The sequence below is a fragment of the Anser brachyrhynchus genome, assembly GCF_964034855.1.
Source record: "Anser brachyrhynchus genome assembly, chromosome: 8".
Lineage (NCBI taxonomy): Eukaryota > Metazoa > Chordata > Aves > Anseriformes > Anatidae > Anser > Anser brachyrhynchus.
In genome coordinates this window covers 15817690-15840231 of record NC_137702.1, presented here as the reverse complement: position 1 = coordinate 15840231, position 22542 = coordinate 15817690, and the positions used below count along the sequence as shown (strand labels likewise).

The following is a 22542-nucleotide window of genomic DNA, read 5'->3' as shown; positions in this document are numbered from 1 at the left end:
CCTTGACACGGCTGACTTGGAACCTGCAATGCAAACTGGAGGGCTGTATTTTCAGGCTGCATCAAGAAAGGGGGAAGTTACCCTCTAAAACATTTACCAAGACTTGGAAAAGAGAAGCAGCAGATACAAACAATTATCCTACGGCTCACACAGCTGCTGGCATTTCGACTTGGCACATGCTCTGACAGGGACCACTGCACCCACCTTAAGCAGTCCCTAGCATGTAATGGACATCGGGTAATTACTATTGAACGAGAAGTAACCTTGGACTATAGGCATATGAAAGACACCTTAAAATAAAAACCACAAAACCCCTCTGTCAGGGCCAATAGCTCAAAAATTAACAACTAATCACTCCTTTCTATGTGTCCTCCATATAATTGCTTCCATGATGAGGTGTTTTTTTTTCCCCCTTTCAGAAATGAGCATTACAAAAGATTTCTTTTTAATTTAAAATGAAAAATTCCTCCACTCCCAGGTGACCTATCCAAGAGAAATAATAATAAGCACTCAATTGCTCAGAGAGCATCAGCTCTCACACATATTACAAGGCTGAGCGTTCATGCTCTCTTACACCCCCCCACCCCGCTCCCTTCCCGCAGCGTGTCCTATCTCCAGATCCTAACTTGGCTTGGCCCAAGATGTTATTTGTTAAAATTAACTTTCAGATCAGGCTGGAGTCAGTGTACTTGGCAAGAAGGAGAGGAATGAAAACTGCAAGGGAGGGAATGGATTCGGGAGGCAGAAAGGGGAAGCCGCAGCCTAGAGCAGGGATTTTCAGGACAGGGCTCAGGCCACAGCAGCGCTGCAGCGGGGCACAAGCAGCAGACCCAGGCTTGCTGCCACTTTTGCCACAGCATCCTTGAGCACTGTGTTGTCCCCAAATCCCTTCTTGCCAGCCGGGCGAGGGCTTTCCCCACGCTTGCCCCCCAGCCCCTGACTGCAGCTGTGCAGGGCTGAGCCCCTCCTGCCTCAGAGGGGACACCCCAACGTGCCTGTTCCAGCGATAGCCGGCTGCGACTCCCTCTCTGCAGCATCCCACGTGTTGTTTGCCTCCGATGCTGCTCTCAACGCATCACGCACATTTCACAAGCACCTGTGTTAAGACACGGGGCAGCCCTGAAGAAGCCATACCCTAACAAGAAAGGTGGTAAGCAAAAGATGAAAAGGAGGGAATTAAAACTGCGCTTTCATTTTCTACGCAAAACACTTCATTTTTTTTTCAAAAAGCATTCAGGAGCCCTTTGCCCCGAGCTCCACCAAACAGCTCTTGGCACTGCCCAGGAACTGGCACGTCGCAGACCCACGCCGAGGCGGGCAGCACCTCTATGTGAACCTCCTGCAGCTGCTTCGGGCTGACCCGAAGCTGTGTTTTTGTGCTTCTTCCCAGCAAAAGTCTTCCAAAGTTCGGTTGTGGCAATGCTGAACAGCCACACATCACGAAACAAATGGAGTCACGCTGAGGGAAGACTGATAGACTACGGTAATAATGCAAGACTCTTTTTTCCCCTCATAAACCAAATTTCCCATACATTTCTGGAAGATTAATTTAGATTTAGGAGATTTTTGAGTGAAGCACTGGAAATAAGACTAAATGCAAGGCTGGTTTCTACCTGACCTTAACTACCACATCAGCTGCCACTGCTCCAGTACATTTATACATGGAAATGTACATGTACTTCAGCTTAATTACCTAAGGACTCTACAAAAGAAAGCCTTTAAAATGTTTTAATTGTGAATTTAGTTTTTCCAAGAGCTACACAACAGCGCTATAATCCATTGACAAATTAACCATGTATTTGAGCAAAAAAATTAAATAACTCTAGGCTACATGGACACAGCCCTGCTTGCCTTAAGTAGATGACGCACGTAAACATGTGCACATACAGAGTTAAGCAGTAATTTGGGCTTTTTGGATTTGGTTTTTCCTTTGAGACCTGTTGCTATAATTTGAAGTTTAACCTCCAACTTTGTTGTGAGAAAGAAGGGGTTACCAAGAAAAAAAATCCCAAAATAAAAGGCTCTTGAAAGTTTCTGACTCAGGTGACACAAATGGACGTGGTGCCAGCTGTTTCCAAGCAGGGGCGTTGGCTGAACCATCGGCTTGGACACAAATCTCCTATCCTCCTCACTCTTTCTCCTAGCTTCTCTTTGCATTTGCCAACTAAATACAGCAAGGACTTTCTCTTCCTCCTTTATAGCCTGCAAAGATTGCCCCAAATGGGGCATGGCTGGTGAGGCACAACTGGGTGACTCCACTTGCACAGGAGAGCTTGCTTTGCAGAGCGTGGGGCTGGCACTGCAGCCGGGGGGAGCATGAAGCTGCTGGGAACAAGGGCAGGGCTGGAGGGCACTGCATGGGCTTGGATGGGCGCTGGGCACTCGGGAAAGGCGCTGACATAAAAGCTGAGGGCTTGGAAAGTTTTTCGTCTTCCCCAAGCCAGCTTCTTCCACAAACTCATGCCAGCTGGTCATGATGAGCAAATTAAAACTAATTTCAAAGTTACTCTTGGGCACAATTGTCAGGCTTCCATTCAGGAAACTCTCTAAACAAGTGCTTAACTTTAAGCAGATGCCTAATTCCCAGTGAACACAGTAGGATTTATATACCTGCTTTAGCACTTTACAGGGCAGGGATGGACCCCAGCAAGCAGTATGTCACATCCCTGTAGTCCCAAAGTCCAGGTGGCTTGTCTCTTCCAGGTTTAGTTGTTAGTGCCCAGCCAGTACCAGGACCACAACACAAACTGGATTTTTATTGTAGTGCACATCCTGCTTTTCTGCAAACTTGCAGCAGCCCTGCAGGCAGCTCTCCTGCTAACGAACAGCAGCATGGAAACCTGAGCCAAGAGCCGTCTAAGAAGGTTCACAGCCACAAACTGCTACTCTCGATAGCAATGCTGTTCTTTCAAGCCCCAAAGAGCAAGTCAGAGCCATTTCTTGAAGTTGCAGCTTGTACCTTTTTTCCTTTTTATTCTTTTGAAAAACGTCGATGCGGTCCTGGTGTGTCCAGAAAGCACAAGGAGCACCGGTGCTGGAGACCTCTCCTCCTGCAAGAGCAGAATTACCGCCACATTGGTGGTAATCTCCCTTTTATTAGATATAGATAAGCCTGCTCAGTAGCAAAATTAGCATGCTGAAAAAAGCTCTTCTCACCCCAAAGTAGCAAATTGTAGAGCTGGTGGGAGAAGGGAAAGGAAAAGGGGAGGCTGACAATATGACAAGTAGTGTGAAGTATTTTTTTGAGCATTAACACTGACCTAATAAGACAAAGTTATAAGGAGTAGGATCAGTTGAAAAATAGCAAGCATTTTTAATGAAAAAAACTTCCATGTTTCATAAACTTCCATTCATTCTTGTTACTTAATTGGAAAGCAAAACCAGAGTTTTCATTTCTCTTCCTCTTTCTCCGCTGGCAAGAGGAGGATGGGAAAGGAAGCAGAAAAAGAAAGGGTCACCACTAAGCTTTCTAAGGTCTTTCCTTTTAATACTGTGACTTGCTTTGGTTATTTTTTCATTACTTATTTTAACTAAAATAAAAGGTCTCCAGAAAAGCATTTGTTTTGGTTAAAACCAAAACTAAACCTGACCTACCATTGAGGAAAAAAAACAACTGGCTCTAAGGAACACAAGCTTTGTGTCAGTGTGCTTACATATTAAAGAGGGCATGTACAAGTCAAAAATGCACTGACAGCCCAGAATAGGTCAGATCCATGGAAAAAAAAAAAAAAAAAGTAAAGATTTTTAACAATCTTTCAGCCCCCTCTTTATTAGACCTTAATTAAATCAATGGGTGAAAGCAACAGAGGGAAAAAATGGTTCAGCTAGGGGACACTAATCAACCCCTTTTGGTGGACTGAAACATTTCTCTTAAGCAAGAACTAACCTTTACATCAGCATTTGCATCATGTAACTCATAAGCATAAGCATCGTTTCTTAAGAAAAAAATATCTATAGGACTGTCTTTTCCTGAAAATATAAAAATTCTTATAAAAGGAAACATTATTAATAATCATATGGTAAACCAGTGAGCATGCCTGATTGAGGAAAACAGGCAGCTCTTTTGGTTTTGGTCAAACACCATCCTTGCACATGTTGTGAATTTTAGAGAACCCAGTGCTGAACTCACTTGTGAGGGTATTAAAATACAAAAATACCATCCCTGTTCTTCACAGCACAGCACACACACAGCGTGTTTGCCCCACAGGAGCCAAGCCAAGCCGGCACACAGTGCAGTCACGTCCGTCTGTCCCAGCACGAGCCCACGGGAAGGAAATGTGACTCAGCGCCCGAGTTTTCTCCCCTGCTCACTCCTGGCTGTTGAGGAAGTTGACTGCGCCACGGCAGCTGTGGGTGCACCTCCTTCCCCCATGCCTGGGTTGTGGCTGGGTACAGGGTACGTACCTCCTCGCTTCTTGTCCTTCTCTTGGGTTTTGTGCAGAACAGAGGCATCTTGAATACACACCTCATTCTCACCCTAAACACGGAGCCAAAATCCAGCAAGCTCCTGTTAATGGCCCTGCGAAAGAAAAGGCAGATTTATTGCCTTCTTGATCTGTGCCATGCTAGGAACAATCCTACAGAACATCCTGAAGATAATATGGTAGGTTTCCACCACAAAGCACATCTACAGGTGTGATTCTTCATGCATGCCAATGTACAACAACCAGCAATGAACAAAATCCAATAGCCAACATTTATCTGTTTAATGACCATATATAATATCTCAAGTCAAGTGTTTACAATTGCAAACCTACTAGTTCAAGTACTGTTGGCTGTGGCTGGTTCTGTAGTACGCCGAGGGAACTTCTCTCTCTCTTACCTAAAGAGCATTTGGAGCAGTATTACCCGTACCATTTAGCCAAGGAGAACGGCAATCTTTCCAACCCCCCCACAGATCTGTGCAGTTTTCATGGCAGAACATGTCAAGGAAATAAATATCACCAAGTTGCCATACAATACTTTGCCTGATTATAATAATTATTTGTCTCTACTGCTTAAACCACTGTTGCATAAGAAAGTTAATATTTCCAAGGCACTGGGTGGGATACCTTTCCCAGAAAACATGCTCTCAACAGGAAACCCAAACACATTGCTAGAGAGTTATCTTAAGTAGATTTAAATAATTAAATCCAAAATTCTCCAACCACTTGCTGTTTCAAATTTATTTCTTTAATAACAAGCTTGTTTCAGCAACACACTGGAGTAGGGTTTCATTTATTCAAAATTTAAGGTCTGTCCCACTCTGAGTGTTATTTTAAGTATTTAGGGGAATTTTTGTGCTTGTGAAAATGAAGAGATTGTTGCATTATAAATTCATTTCCTCTGCTATTGCACAGGCCATGCACAGTGCAGCTGTGAAAGCGCTGTAAGAGCCCCAGCAGTGTCCTCAAGCCCAACCTACGCAGAGCAGCCTGATTTTTTGCACAGAGAGAAGCTGGCCCTCTCATATGTCTTCAGCTACGAGTACTTCCCAAGCAGAGACCTTGACACCGCTCAGCTGTGCCAAACGAAGAGGGAGCGTTTAGTGATGCCGATGAGTGTCCATGGGGGACATGGCCCAGGTGCTAATGGCTGCTTTCGTGCAGGACCTACAAAGGGGTCGAGACTCATGGCCCAACGTACTGTGTTAAGTGGCATAAGCAGCTCAGCTACAGGTGTTACCTCGTAAGGATGGATTCGGTGGCGCTTGCCATTCACACAAGTAATTTTACAAACAAGCGAGTTTCTTATATATTCTTCCTCACCTCCAGGCATTCATATTCTTTTTAAGTACAGGAACATTAATTAGATTTTGACCACAGACCCCGGATTTGACTTACCCTGACAGGGTTTCCATTAGTGTAATCTTTAGGGGAATTCACTGTTTTAACATCTGTGCGCCTAAGGCCTATCTCGCATTTACTGCTGTAGTCTGAAAAGCCTCCCTTGTACGGTTGTGTGTTTCTTCATGCTCCCAATTTCACAGAAGTCATTTCAGCACCAAACGGTAATTAGCAAAGGGATGGGCCTCGGCTGACATGAATGCAATTTATTGTTTTCCACAAGGCCCTGAACCGAGCAAACAAAGAAGGCAGTCTTGCTGTCTGGCATTTTATTAACTTGTATTGTGCGACGTACCTTACTGAAGGGAGATCTCCGAGTAAATTCAGCAGCTAGTTTGCTATAACATGCATGCTTTTGAAGAATATTAATTTCAGTTCAATTAGGCAAGTTTTGCAGGACCTCAGCCTCTAAAATAGGACAGCCACTTTTATAATTATCTTCTGTATTAACTTTATCACCACACGACTTTTTACATAAATGCAACCTTTCATCTTTAAAATGCCAACACTTCTTCAATTTTGGCAACCGTACAGCATTGCTAATTATTTGCTCATTATGTGTGGTTAACTGATGAATCATTAATAAATGAATGAATGGCTAATATATTTTTATGGTAATTGGAGATATAACTGATTGCAGACTTCCTTTGCTTCTCAAAACTGCCCTGAATGAGCAGTAGCTGCTTAATTGTTTACAGATGATATTTATGCCACCGACAAGCTCTTCTATCATTGCTGTTCAGGAGAGGTGAGCCCTCCCCGTGCCGATGCTCTCCCTTCCCTGCAGCTTCGCAGCAGACACGCGTGTGCACGCCGCTTTCGGACAGGTTTCCTACCAGCTCCCCATGACGGTCGGGAGCAGGATTACTGACTGACACGATCGCACTTACTGTCACCATTTTTAAGTAATACCCTATCAAAAAATCGAAATGACATTTTCTGTAAGGGTACCCCAGCAGGCTGGGTGTCTGCAGAGAGTAACGCAGATGGGGCAGGGAAATCAGGCTCCAGTGACATTTTGTTTTAGCTCCATACTATGCATTACAGTAAATGGTTTATATAACCTCTTGCCACCAGTGCGCAGTTAATGAATTCAGAGATAATTGCTGGGTTGATTTCTTCCCCCCCACCACCCCTTTTTTTTTAATAACCTATCTTTCCATAAATCATTCGTAGGGTACACAGTTTCAAAACTCAGCATTTAAACCTGCTTGACAATTCAAATCGAAAAGAAAGGATAGTATGACGGCCAAACAAGGCTTCTTTAGCTATGTACACACATCCTGAAGATCAAGTTAAAAATGCAAAGGAGATAACCAATTCTTAATTATAATTATTTAACCAGGTGGGTAGTTTCTCTAATGAACATTTCTATGAAAACAGAATAACTAATGACAGTCTTAAAGAAGTCTTTGTCTTCCCATGTACTAATGATCACATTTATAAATATGCAGGAAGGCCCCCATGTACATTGCTAATGATAAGTAATTAAGCACCAGGCGTCAAAAGCTATAGAAAAGGGTCAGGCTAATGCAAGAGAAAATTAAAAATGCAATAAAATAAGTTGTATAGAAAGATTAAATTTCTGGCTTCTGCAGGCCTGGCTATAAAGAAATCTTTTACCCCTTTAGTAGAAACCAGGGCTGCTGTGGGGTATCAAAACAAAATCTTCTAAGCACTTTCATTAGATTTTACTTGCCTCTGTGCTTGTACTCATATTAAAAACAAGTGAACCACCAGCCATTTAAAACAGACGCTATATTCAGTAAAGCTGTAGTTTCTCTCACTGTTTATGAGAAATCATGGTGGTTGAGATTATGACTATCACCAACCTCCTCAGAAGCATTTTGAAACTTCTGATGAAAGAAAACAGGGACATGTTAAAATTGAAACCTCATTTTGCTCTTATTTTTTTAATCTGTAGATCCATGCATGAAGGGCCCTGGCAGAGTCACCACCAAGGCGGACACAGACCTAAACTGAAAAAGATCTTTCTCAGGCCCTTGTCTTAGGTACAGCAGCTGAACCAAAAACACATCCAGTCACCAGGCATTAAAGAGTTTCCAAATTAAAAAGAAATGTGACATCTTTGGTAACAAAGACAGAGCCCCCTGTGCCGGCGTCCCTCAGGCCTCTGCCTCCCACAGCCCCTCACAGCAGCTAATCCGTCTGCACCCAGACCTAATTCCCTGCTGCTGCAGTTCAGGGTTCAACAAGATGACAACAGTGGTTGAAGGGAAATAATTCACTATTATTATTTCTTAGTGAAAGCAAAATCCAGCTTATTCTCAAAATCATGGTGAGAGAACAGCAGAGCTCGCAGGGCAGGAGAGGAGCACAGCCAGCGCTGCGCCTGCCTCACAGCACGGCCATGTTCGTCTATCTGCTGAATCCCTGCCACAGCACAGCCACAGCCCTCCCAGCTCTCTTGTCACGCTCCACGACAATTTTCTGGAAAACATTTCTTTTTCCGGTCTCAGATTTAGCCAACAGGTTCAGTTAAAACACATGCAGCCCTTGTGCTTAGAGCCCACGGACACCTCAGACATAACTGCAAAAAACGTCGTGGTATTTCTTTCAGGGTGAAACCAATAAGTGTCTGGCATTTCTAGCCTTCCAAGGCTTTCTTTCAAAAACAATCTTGATGTTTGGTTTCTAAATGGGCCCTTCACTGTTCCACACTGGGTATGTCCATCCCGCCCGCCAGCCCTGGCTGGGGCTCTCCCGTGAGGTGCCACTGCCAGAAGGCCGCGCGGGGCAGCACAGCGTGCACCGACAAGCCAGCCCGGTCTCCGCTTTTACAGGCTGCGCGGGCCAGCCCGCCTGTTCAAGCTGTTTCATTTTGTCTGCAGCCGAAAATCAAATAACCTGAAATACAGTCTTGATGGTGAGCCACCGTGGTCCAGGCCCTGCCAAGCTCCACCCTGCACTGAGCCCACATCCACCCTCTGGAGTCAAATGTCCCCCACACAAGACATCCAAACGGGACACCCCCCAGGAGATATGCTTCTACTCGCCCCGCCATCACCCCACAGGCCCAGGTCTATCGGTGACAGAGAGCCCCAGCAGCCACGGGGGAAAGGGTGCCGGCTGCTGCAGGGGTCTGCAGGGAGAGGGGACAAGCGTCTGCACTGCTGCTGGCAGCCACTAAAACACAGGACGCATTGGATAAGCAAGCATTGAATTACAGTTATCTTCAATTAAAAAAATGTTTATCTTTGAAAATGCGTATCTGTTACTGACAAGCTCTGAAAACCACCACTCCAAGCCTGTCAGTAAAACCAAATGTTAAATGGAAAATATTTGCCAGGATTTAAAATTAGACCTACACATTACTTACAGATGTTTCAATGAAAAACACTTGAAACTCAACCACAGAGTAATAAACCCCACAATGGTGTATTTTTTTTATACTTCAAGTTAATTTTTATTATATAAGTAGCCATACGAAGAAGCCATTGCATACTGCTTAAATTAAATGTGGAGGAATGAAATCAGCAGTATCCCTTTACAGCATATGGTCCAGCAAATCAAATTACAAAGCTTTCCACATCTCATTAAGTGCAATGAGTACAGTGAGATTTCTAATAAGTCACTTCTTTTTCATGTGAGAGGTGAGCAGTGACTTATTGTGAGTATTCTCACAGGATGACCCTTGTGCTGAAATTAAGAACTAATCTAAAATGGGAAAGGTCATTTGGTCAAGTCTGATCATAACATTTCCTCGTTATTGTTTTAGTTGGCATTGAAGCACATGCTTTCCCGGTGCACCAGCTGAAAAATGCCTTTGATAATTTCACTGACAGCGAGTAACCCACACACTGCCATTTAATGAGTTTGGGCAGGATTAGCTGACAATAAAGAATACGGTATAAATGTTTTTATAGAATGAATTTTTCAACAGGAAAATTTCATACAGACGCACTTAACTAATTTATTTGCGTTTACCTCCGAGACGTCAGCCCGAGCGCCGCCCGGCGAGCACCGCGGTCCCCGCTCAGACAGCGGCCTCCCGCCCGCGAGCCTGCCCCAGCCCGCGGCCCACCTGTAACGGCGGCTCCGGTTGCAGCGGGCACGCCAAGGCAAGAACCGCGCTCAAGCGCTCGCTTCCTCCTCTGCACAGAAAATCAAATCATCCTGCAGCCGCTCATCATGTGGCTTTGCTTTATGTGGATTCCTGATTTAGTGGCAGATCTGGTCCAGGAACTGAGGCGTTCCTGGCTCCCTGTCCCAGGCTCAAATCTCCAACCTGAATCCAATCTCCCTTCCGCCATCAGCCTGAAATTGTTTGCTATAGGATATGTTGACCATAAAAATACAGCGCAGTGCACAATGAGAGAAACATCTCAAGACAGTGGAAAAGAGAAAGCTCAGCCAGGCCAGCTGAAACACTTGGGAGGAAAATCAACAGGCTGTTTTTAGCAATTACAAAGTTATTGGCTGATCTGATGTAGCTGGGCAGGAAATTCCATAGTTTTTTGGAAACCATTGACAAAAATGTTCTGGCACTTGTATTCTTAATTTTGTGCTTCAAGAAGAGTTAATACGCTGTGCCCGAGAAGCTCGTGATGCAAAGGAAAACGGGAGAAAGATTTTCAGATAGATTTGGAGATGCATTGTCTTCCACTGTGGAGGAAAAATTCTGCAACTGACTCGAAACTTCCTGACACACCGTGCTAAGGGTTGGGCAGTAGTGGGAACGTCATCATTCCCACCAGGACATTTCACTTGGTTATTAACCCCATGGAAAATTCTGGAGGACTGTAAACCAATCCTCAAAGGATGAATTTCTTGCTTGGTCTAAAAACACTGCCTTCCTTTTGTGCAGCAACTACTAAGAAGCCTGAAACCAAGCTACCATTTAGCTTACTTTAATTCCCCCTTAACATTCATTAAATACTAAGTTGTTATTTTAGGGTACCTCAGGATGAGTTGCAAGCGCTAATTTTTGGAAAATGCAGTGTTGGAGTGCAAAATTCACTGTTCAGGGGATGTTCACATCATTTCCTTTGAGCTATTTCAGGCATCTAATACTGAAACCAGTCCTGAGGTCCTTAGTGGGGACATCAGCAGCAGGCAGCTGCGCCCGCCCCGGGATGAGGAGGAGATAGGATGAGAGCACCTCCATCAGATGGCAGGCGGCCACGGGCTCGCCCTGACTGGAGGCTAAACCTGGGATCAGCGGTAGTGAGAAGGAGAGCAAAAGGAGAGTGATGATGGGCACCATGAAGCTGCACCATCCCACCACAACCCCACGCTGCACCTTGGGGCAGCGGCTCCACTGTCAGCTTGGGCTTCCCACCTCCATCTGCAACAGCCAAGCCCTGCCCTTGATCTGCTTTCCAAAACATTGGCTGTTTTTTTTGTTTTGTTTTTTTAAACTTGCAACTGAAACTTAGGGGGGTGGGAAAACCTTAAAAATGCAAGTCGGAGTGGTGAGACTCAGACTGCAGAATGCCTGAAACAACAAATCTTTTGGCAAACACGGACAACTCTCACATTTCTCACTAGAGTTAACTTTTGACCTCTGGACCTCAGAAAGCTGGAGTTTCAAAAAAAAAAAAAAAAAGCATTTTTGCAAGATGTGCACTAAATTACTGCAGTTCTCACGTGCTTACAATTGGTCAACTCTGTATACATTTTAAGGCCAGAATAGACAATCGTTTTAGAACAACCTGATCTGCTTAGCCACAGTGAGATAAGCAAAATACAACAAAGAATTTACTAAATAAAGCTCTACTTCTTCCTTTGTGCAATGGTTACATTGTCCAGAGTAAAGTCCTGCTGCATCCCCAGTTATACGCCAGTATCCAGCATCTGCTGAAGATACACTGCAGAACAAGGACAACATATGATGGCACGATTGCAGGGCTCTTATGAAAAATGATCTCTTTTAAGTCATTTGCCCCTCTCCACTGAATTCATCTGATGCTTTTGCTTGTGCCTAGAAACTACATTCATCCAACTACATTTTGACATTCTGGGCATATTTGAAAAAAAGGGAAAAAGTCAAAGAGCTGGTATACTTGAACACAGCACTCTGCAGCTGCTGTGTTAGTTCTGGAGAGATTAATTTCCAAAACATGGGGATGAGGAGCCCTGAGTGAACCTGCAGCTCTTACTTTGAGGCCAGGCCAGGCTGCGTGGAGGTCCAGGGTGTGCAGCGTGGACACGAGGTCACCCTCCCAGGCTCATCAGAGCCACAGCTGAGCAAAGCTATCGCTTTCCAAACACCGAATGTAGGCAATTGCTATTAGCATTTCCACGCATGTTTTACTTTAAATAGTTGCTGGTTGCTCATCCTTTCCGTAGCTGAAAATTACCTACATACCTAAATGCATACACTTGTTATATGCCTGCATATATTTATTTTAAAATAGCTTATGCATATATAAACACAGACACACAAAAGTTCTCCGATGCTTTTTCCTGGAGGGGTAATAACACAGAAATATTTAAGATGATTCAACAGTGGACAGCTCGGCAGATGTATCCAGCATGGTGCAAGACATTAACGTCTGCTGACTCATCATCAGAGTTAATTCCTGCCTGGCTCATGTTCCCGTCATCTCAGCAGCAATTTAGTACTTGGTAAATTTTCTCTCATCAGGAGTAAATGTTATCACAGACTTGTGATTATGTGCTATTTGAAACGGGTAGAGCTAAAGCCATGTGTGATAATAAAAGGTAATTGTTTACCTTTGAAGTTGATATCTACGGCCTTTGCTGCGCTCTGCAGGAAATTGGGCCAGTCCGTGGCCGCTCGGGCGAAGGGGCCGTGCCTGGCGCCCCTCGCGAGGGCGTGGAGACGAGGCGGGTGCACACGCAGGATTTGAATCAAGCTGGCAGCACTTTTACAGGCTTGGTTTTCCCTGCTGAGTGAAGCTGAGCACAATACAAAATTTAGCAAGGAAAAAGCTCCCCTCCTATTTCATGCGATGACACTGCTGGCTTGTATGGAGCAATTGAGCTTTCTGCCGGTGGAAGGTTGAGCGATGCAAACCCACCGCCGTGCCATGAGCACACCCGAGGGCAGACGTGTCCCAGCTGTGATGGGAAGCATGGCAGCACGGCAGTGCGGGGACGCCCAGCGGCTCCACCCCTGCCCTCAGCCTGCAGCACGGCCGCCTCCGGGGGTCCCACCGTGCTTCGGCTGCGAGCGGAACCCAAACCACCACGACCGACGTCCCCTCTGAGTGCAACCACTGCATCCCAGCACGGCCACCATCACCTCCACATCTGGGATGGGTCGACCCAGCACCCCTGCGGCTAGCAGATGGACACCCTGCAGGAGCCAGTGCTCTGGGTGCTCCAAGGCCAAATTCTCCTTCATCGGGCAGAGGCTGGGATGTAATTTCACACTGATCACAGGCAGAGGAGCCATCGGGGCGCCCAGACTGGGCTCTACAGCCACCGTCCCGCCTGCACGCAGCGGCTGGCGCTCCAACTAGCAGGACTTCCCTGATCTAAGAAATAGGGAAAGGCGTAAATCAGAAATACCAGCTACAGGGATTTGGTATCTGTAACGCATGCTATTAACATGCTGTCAGCTTTCACAACTCATTTTCAAGGGATTATAACTATTCCTAACAGAAACGGCCAGGGAGATGAGAGGTTTAAACTGTTTTGCCTGCTTTTCCTTATTCTTCCTTTTCCTCCCAAACAATCCACATTGGAATTCATAAATAAAGACATATGCACGTTTGGAGCACGTTCAGATCAATTATCCCACATCTTTTTTTGGAGCTGGGAAGAAGGTATATTGCCTAAACGCTAATGCCTATGGATCTTTAATATTAATGTGATGCTCAAGAGATAATTACTTCTCATGAACCGGAATGAGTCTGGCCAAAAAGGCTGAACACATCCAAAATTCAGCTGATTTCAGTGCAGCTAATTCTGGTTGAGGCTTTTTCTCCCCCATTGGACATACTGCCAGATGTAATAGAAATAAGCCCCACTGAAACTGGCTGAGGATACGTATCATATTCTGATTGGTACCAGATTTGCCGATTATTCGAGAGTTATTTACTAAAAACAAAAGCCCCTTAAAATACCATTATGGTTCAGACATAACTCCCAAAGAAGTAACAGTCCTTCCCAAGGAGGACCCTCATCAGATGGATGTAAACCTTCTGCCCTGGCACAGGATCCCAGGGGGAATCAAGAGGAAACCACTTCTACAACCCCTACCCATGGCTGAATGAAAGAAAATGCTGGCACCAGTGGGGCTTCTGGAGAAAGACGAAAAGATTAGGTTTGGATTGAACTAAAACCTAGGAGCAGCAGACCTGTGGCTGTATGTTTTGAGGGCAACATGTAGGGAACAGCAGGGTTCAAAGCTAGAACGAATACAGGTTTCCTGCAGCCTCCATCACTTTACAAAGAGGAGATCTGGCCTCCGGTATCAAGGCGCTGGAAGGGGACAGCCCTCGTGTGCCTGCCCTGCAAAGAGATGCTGAGCTTGGCTGATGGGTTCCCGGGGGGTTAACTCCTGTAGCCTGGCAAACGGCTGCTTGCCATGGGAATGCCTCGCAGAGAGCTGCCCAAAGCAGGGCTGGGAAGTGGGGAAAGGAGCTCTCTGGCAGCCCAGCTCTGTCCTCACTCCTCCATCCTGCTGCGGATGAGTCATGTACAGAGCCGGAAAGGCAATAAATGCAAACACATGGCAGTCAAAATGGCTTTCACAGAAAAGAAAACACTGGGCTGCGGCTGATGTCGGTGTGCAGCACGGAGCTGGTCCCTCGAGGGACGGGCACCGCTCAGCGCGCAGCTTTGCGCAGGCGCCCGCTGCAGCACGAGGACTTAGGAAAGTTTCCTGCCTTGCCAAAGCTGCGTGCCAAGGTTGGGCCGAATACTTCATTTCTCCATAGCTGTGTTTCAAATGTTTAAGTTACATGGTCCTGCTTAACCCGAGGAAGGCTGGGAGAGGGAAAAAGGCAGAACAGCAAAGGTAAAAGGCAATGCTGGATGCCATAGGGGTGGAGGGAGGGGAAAGGAAAGATCTAGCTGGAAAGAATACATCTGTCATCTTCTCGTATTAAATACAAATATACACCTAAACGCAGAGGCTACAAATTCAAATCTGGGAACATCACACACTTGTCCTGTGCCACTGTTATTTGGCTTCCTTACACAAGTATTGCGTAATGGTATGACCGTATTCTCACCTTTCCCCAGCACCCCTGTGCAAAGCAGGGCGGCAGCTCAGACGCACGGCGGTGGAGCAGCAGCTGAGGCCCTGCTGCAGGACCTCTGCCTCCTTTGCTTTGGAAGAAGGCTTTCGGCCCAGCAGGTCTGCTCCTTCTCCGAGCAGTGCCCCTGCAGCTGCTGCTGCTCTGGCTGCAGTGCAAGCACACCTATACAACATCTGCACAGCTTGTATTTTGGTAGTCTGACAGCATCTCCCCAGTGAGTAAAAGGGGGAAGAAAACGATACTTTCAACAAACGCTCACCAAATTTGATGGGACAATGGAACAAAAATAAAATAAAATAATAATAAAAAAATAAAATCGCTCTCTTGGCAGACTTTTTCTACTTTCCTCCCAGACCGATGTGACTTTTTACAAACCATGCAGGTACTGCAGCTTCCTAAAAGGTCCTAACAGTTTTTCTCAAAGCGCTACTGGCCAACATAATGATTTTTACCATATTCCTTTACAGAGGCAGACCGGAGCTTGCCATGTGTTCTAATGTCTTATTCCTTTTACCACCTAGGAAGGCCTTCTCATAAACAAAGAAGATGCCCTGTTTTAATAACACAATGTGTCAAATAAAACTGTCATGATTAAGGATACTCACAGAACAGGGCCTCAACTTTCTAAATGCCTGGGTGATAAAATATTTCAACCCACTAGTAGTAGGACTTAAAAACTGAGAGGAATTCAGTACTTATTCCCATGAATACTTTGCATTTGCATAGAATCCTCCAGGATCTCGGGCTCTTATTTGATGACGAATACACACACGTTGTAGGTGTAAAGGTGGAGGAGAGCAGCCAGTCACGGTGTGTTTTCTTAGCATGAGGCAAGATGCTCTGCTCAGCTTTTGCATAATGATTCAGCCATGATTTTAAGTATTCAATTCTACTTGTATGACTTCTTAAAATTCCCTGCAATATAATTATACTGATGGGAATGCAGAAAGATAATTGCTTTTAGAGAAAAGTTTCTCTTTTGTTTCACATTCATCTGGCTTCCATAAATAGAACAAGAGACCTTGAACAGCAGCAATATGCATCCATGTGTCTCTAGCTATTTATTTACAAAGCTAGACCTTGACAAATGTAATTTGTTCAATAAAATTAAAAAGGATGCACAATAATTCATTTAGACAAAAAGGCTTGAAAAGGAACGTCACCGGGAGCGTGCCTCATCACTGGAAGTGATCAGCTGATTCCTGAAGAACTGGCAGGTGCTCTCCTTTTGGAAAGCAGCAACGAGGTAGTACTTAGGAGAGGACAGCAGTGAGCGAGGAATCGGAGCAATTCTTTATTCAGGCAATAATTATACAAATTAGATCTATGAAAGCCAGAGAATGACTGTGCCTTGAACCCTGTCTGTGTGCACAGAACAATGGAGAAATTAATAATTAAATCTATTACATATGCTCGTAACTCAGCACAAAAGATACTTCACTAGCTCTAACAATTCTGCATTTTCATTTGAATAAAGCTTTCACACATTTTTTCTCATTATATATGTATTATATTTTAAATTTAACAGCTTATTTTGTTGCCTTTATGTCTTGAATTAATAAGGCCACACTTTAATGCACTAATGTTGAATAGCATTAGCATGCTTTACAGTCGTTACTTGGGGGAAAAAAAATCCCTGGTTTCCCAGTGGTGAAATCAATTTGCCCATAACTTCCTGTCTCTCATAACCTCTGCTAGCATAACTCGAAACTTTGTGCTGCTTTTCCTACAAAAAGACTTGTTTATACGTTCTGGCTGTGGACAGGGCAGGATCTGAAAGTGAGGCTATTCTGGTAAGTTTGCACAAATAGTTCAAGAACAGACTGAAATCTTTTCAGCCAGTTAAAGCAATTAGCAGGCCAGATACACCAACCGAATGCTATTTCCCTTACAAGAAATAATTTAGCCTCAGAAACACAGATGGCTCCGTGGGTTCTGACCCAGGATTATTTTCGTTTCGGCAGGCGGCGGGGCAGCACCCGTGGCGCGCAGGCAGGCAGGGGCTGGAGGCTGGAGCCTCGGCTGCAGCCTCCAAACGCCGAGGCTGGAGGGAAGAGGAGCTAGGGGAGAAAAACATTGAGAGGATTCCTATGTAAGAATTACCACGAGTTCCTCCCAAGTCCTGCTTCCTAGACAGAGGCTGACTCCAGGCCCTCGCAGCCTGCGGCCCACGCAGGCCCTCTGAAGGCTGCCAAGTCAAATAACGCTAATTGCATTACAGATTGCGAGCAGAATTCGCTGTTCTTTTCAACTAAACTGAAGCCTTTCCATTTCCATTTTGTTTGGGGATTTAAGCAGCGTGCATATTCCCACCGCTGAGCAGGATATCGGGTTAGGAAAGGGGTGGCGGTCGCTCGTTCAGAGACCAAAAGCAGATCTGCAAACTTGAGAAACCAGAGAGGGGAGCCGAAGGAGCACATTAGAGGCTGCCAGCTGTGGAAACAGCCGCCTTGGCAGAGCCTCGTGCCCCTCGAACGCGCAGCCCAACGGGGTGGCTGGGCCCTGGTGTGGGTAGCGGGGATACTGCTGGGGCTCAGCCACGGCAGGTGCCCACAAACCTGCTCCCCGACACGGGGCAGCCGCATCTACAATGACCCCCAGGGCCCCTGGGGAGGGGGAGATCCCCGGGCAAAGCAGCCACCTCGGGGGCACAGCCACAGAGAGCCCTGCGTCCCGCAGCAATGTACACAGAGTGACTTCAAGCTCTTGGTAACAACAGGACACAAAATTCCCCCCATTCCCCAGTACTTTTGGGGACGATTTAAAAAGGTTCAGAAACTTCAGTAGGAAAAACAGATGCCTGTATTTAACTTCAAAACGACATCATCCCATTATTTCCTCAGAAATCTGTAGTAAAGGAACGCACGCATGTGTCCCGTCTCTTTTTGCTTAGCTGCACATGTCACATTCAAAACCCCTAAGACTACCCGGTCTTGAAGTACTTTGCAATTATGAGGCTGGCTCTCGCTATTTGGCAGCTCCAAGGAGAAATGAACTCCAGCTCTTGGAGAGAACTGAAATTTTGACAAACCTCTCATCATTCTTTCAATATGGGGATTCTCTACCCCTCCCGAAAACCTATTCAGGATTGCTCACCTCCCTCCGTCAGCTACGATGCAACACGCATTTCGCGCCGCAGCATCCCCTTCATTGGCGTCTCGGCCGAACAGAGATGTTATACTGTCATGCTTATTTAAGCAGAAGGGTTATCACTGCTCCTCTGTACAACACTATATAGCTCAAAGGTGCAGTAAGAAGCCAAGAAATATGCCAAAAAGCTTTGGGAAAATAAACAATGTCAATTTGCTCCTCTAAGTATCATCATGACAAATCTACCGTGCGGCTAGTGAGATAAAATGCAGCACTTTAAATACCTAAACTAATCAATAGAGAGAACCAAGTGTGCAATCCATTTTCCGAGAAGGGCAACCTTTTAAGGTTAATTCTTCATTCATATAAATACAATGCAAGGGCCATTATTTAACTTCAAGCGGCCCTTCATTATAGCAAGGCAATTAGGCTCACTTTAGCGCCAAAATTAGCCACAGAAAGCCACCAGAAGGTTTTGCTTCGAGTAAGGCAGTACCCGGGAAACAAGAAAACAACGCCGGTGTGGGTTTTTTTTTTTTTGCCGTCGTGTGGTGCCCCCCACCCCCAAAAAAACCCACCCACCCGATGCGGGCCGAGGAAGGTTGTGCTGCCCGCCTCGGGCCGGGGCGGTGCGGCCGGGGGGAGCTGGCGGCGGCCGGGCCGGGCCGGGCCGAGCCGTGCCGGGCCTTGTGCGCCACCTAGCGCCGCGCCGCCGCCGGTCCCCCCCCCCCCCCCCCCCGGCCCGTTTCTGTCGCCCTTTGGTGACAGTTTTGGCCGCCAGGGTGGCCTCACAGCGCCACTCGGCCGGGGCCTGGCGTGGCGCACCGGCCACATGCCCGGGGCCGCCGTGGGCACCGCGCCGCGGGTGTTGTTGGCCGGGTCAGCCCCTGGTTAGGCCAACTGCGGAAACTTCCAGTGTGCCCTCAGGGGAGCTGCTGGATTTTGCCCTGCCACCATTTTCACCTTCATAAAATAAAATTAAGTACGTTTTTTAACCATAAAGATCCGCTGCTGTTCCCGTTACCTTCAGCTCCAGCTATTCCTCCCGTTCCAACGTGGTGCCCGAGCTCTGTCCCCTCACGGGCTCAATGCAGCAGTGCGAGCCTGCGGCCAGGGGCAGCGTGCGGCCTCCGCTGCTCCGAAGGGCCACAGCTGTCTGCCACGGGCAGAAAGATCGCCCTCTCCCCATGAAAACAGAAAGGCTTCTTTGGAAGGGGGGGCATAAAGCACCAGGCAAGGAGAGACGGAAAGACGTGGGTTCACGCCGAGGTTTATGAGGCGCGCACTCAGGCTGTAAGACTGGATGCACGGCCCGGCAGAGGGACCCCAGGACGGGGCACAGCCATGGTGCACAGCAGGCTTTACGAGGGGCACGGCTGTCAGCAGGTGATAAAATGGCCCCTCGCAGGAGGGCCAAACCATGGCCTCGCCAGGGAGCTGCGGGGGAGGGACAGAGGCGCCCATTTACCTTGACATGTTTCTTCCACACGAGCCAAGCTAATTGCACACGTCAAAAGGAAAAAGCAACGCATGGCTTTCGTCCGCTCCCGATAAGGATCAGATAGGGCTCTTCCTGTCTTCTCCAGCAGCCTTTCCTCCCGCGTTGCATGCAGAGGAGGAAGAAAATACAGCTTTGAAGGTTAGGTAATGGCCTAATTAGAGCAGAATTCCATCCCCAATGCTACGGCCCTGCCCTCTTAAAGCACGGTGCTGGGTCAGGCTGTCAGCTTTGGGTTAGCGCTCTCGTGCGGTTAGCACACCCCTAGTAATATGCTCTTTGGCTTAACGTGGGCCATTTGACACAGAGGTTTCTAAATAATTGCAGCAAGTGCAAAGCAACATATGTCAGTTTTAAAGTTATTGCCCTGTGAAGGGCACCAGCCCCTGTCCCCTGGAGATGCAGCAAGCTTTTGGAGGCCACAAGAGCAGCTCTCCCCTGCAAAAACCAAGCTGCAGAGCTGGTGATCGTGTGTGCACGTGTGTGTGAGAGGGGAACGAGGACGGTATGACAGACAGTACTTGCCTGTGCAGCATGTGATTAGGTAGAGTTTAAGTCTCTTGCTTTAGAGCCCCCAAAAGCATGCAGTGATCCAGTGGGCACGTAAAGGCCTGCGAGCGTCAGTCCCAAAAGCAGATGTGATGCTGCAGCACTCAGCTTGCATAGCAGCATATTTATGGCATGGAAAGTAAGGGAAGGTATTATGCCTTTTGAATACTGCGTGGCAGGGACACAGGTACTGCTGGGCATGTTTTTAGTTAAATATAGGCCTGAATATACAGCATAAAATTAAGTTTTATTTATTTACTGTTTCATTTTTATTATTTTGGCATGATCTCAGTCCAATATCCTCAAGCTTTAATTTTGCTGATGCAGGGGGTGACTCTTTCAAAATGAAAAGAAGATAACCTGTCTTTACCCTGTTCAACGTTAGCAGAGTTTGGACAAGAGGGATATTGGCCTGGAAATGCAAGCGGGCAGATTCCATACAACGCACTGTTTTTTGTCTCCCCAGTTCTTCCCACCTGTTGCACATACTTCACCACAAGGCTATCCCAAGCATTCGCTGAAGAAGATTCTGAAAAACCACTGCTCCCAATGGCTACAGATGTCTAAAAGGACCTTTTCTGATCTTTATCCCCTTGGTTATTAAAGGGCTTATTACAGCAGACACAAGAATGTAATCGTGGCAATTCTTTCCTCCAATCGCACAAAACCACAGAAGCAAGACTCAGATTTAGGGGGAGGAAAAGGCCGCAATTGCTGTGCTCCCTTCCTCTAGCATTGCAGCACACAGCTGTTTCTGTTCTGACCCTTTTCCAAATGAGTCAAAGGAGTTAGTTCCAACATTCAGAAAGTTGCTATTTGTTTCTTTATTTTTCACTTCAGGCTCTAGAACTCTGTTTGGAGTCTTGGGGAACAAGACTTGTACCCTGGTACAGCTTCAGCCAGCAACAGCAAGCTCAAGGCATCTGTAACCTGTGACCAAAGGGAAAGCTGCAAGCAAAGTGCTCCCCAGCACCCACACCTGTTCCTTGACCCTTCCCACTGCCTGAAACATGACAGGCAAGTACAAAAATTAAATTCTGTATTAAGACATAAATTATGTTATTATATTGAAACACTAGAGGTTAGTATACATTAATTGGAAGCATTAGTCATGCCAAGGTAGAAAGTTATATGAGGGGAAGGTTAGTGAACAGACGGGACGAGCCCTTCTGCAAGGGCTCGGGAGATCTCAGTTTAATTCTTGGCTTCTCCACAGTGTTTTCACACCGAAGACTGCAAGAACCAAAGGCAATTCACCTACACCAACATTCTTGCTCTATTCCCAAGTACTGCATTCCTGGATTAGGAGTGCAACAAAAAGCCTGTTCCCCCAACCCTGCTGTTACTTCAGCATGGTATTTCAATATTAAAACACTCCAGCAGGCATACCCCCCAGGTCAAGGCCCTGTTCCTCAGAACCATTCAGTTTGCTGAACCCAGTGGCAAGCAGAAGGAGCGATGCAGCTGGCCATTCCCTCCCCTGTGTGGCACATCCCTGCTGGAGCACCAGCGGGCCCCACTGCAGCTGGGCCAGGGCTGAGCCTGCACGGAGGCAGCAGGGAGGATAAATCCCACCCGTGCTTCAGTGCCTCACCTCCAATACTAAGTTTTCTAACAAAAACACTGCAAAGGATAAAGAAGATGCTATTCAATGCTATCTGGTAATAATCAGATATTATGGCAGCCACATGCCAATACTGCTTACCAACACAGGCTTCCTTTTGATCTGCAGCACTATTGATTTATGTGCCAATAAAATTATTTGTGTGCAATACTACTAACATGCTTCTTACACCAAGTCATCTACAACAAACAAGAATCTGTTGTACTGCTCCTGATAGGAAAAGAAAGCTCTTACCTGATGGAGAGACTTCTCTCTAGTGGATAGATGATGATGACAACAGATGCCCAGAGAGGGACAGAAAGACAAAATGCACAAGATGCAGGAATTTACCTGCATCTATGTTAGTCTACTGGCTTTGCACGTGCTGGGTGAAATATCCATCTCTGACGAGTAACAACAGGGAAGTTGCTTAAACTTCTCAGTTATGTGCTGTCACCTGGCAGACTGGTAAATCATCTTTCCTAGAAGCAGACATCAATATTCCACAAGTAGCCTCCCCACTGCTTTTCAATAGGTAAGCCTTTGCCCAGCAGCCAGTTTTGCTCATAAGCTGCATATCCTTCACAGAAACTGGGGGGAGGAGGGGGAGATGAGCAAATGCTGCTAATAAAACTTACCATTTGATGCATTTCTTACAGAAGGCTGATATATATGCAACTGCAACGTAGAAACCAAACTGCAAAACCCTAAGAAACACTCCTTCTAATCTGAACAGATCTTCAGAGTGGAAATCTATTGTTTTTTTGAAGTGATGTGCGT

General features: G+C 46.3%; 1 long non-coding RNA gene across 1 annotated transcript; it reads right to left on the bottom strand.

Moving 5' to 3' along the window:
* Positions 1–642: 642 nt before the first annotated feature.
* Positions 643–19570, bottom strand: LOC308199207. The gene is made up of 3 exons (XR_013954494.1): positions 19137–19570; positions 4405–4519; positions 643–1096 (listed from the first exon to the last, which is right to left on the bottom strand). It is a non-coding gene; the product is annotated as an uncharacterized lncRNA (long non-coding RNA).
* Positions 19571–22542: the final 2972 nt, after the last annotated feature.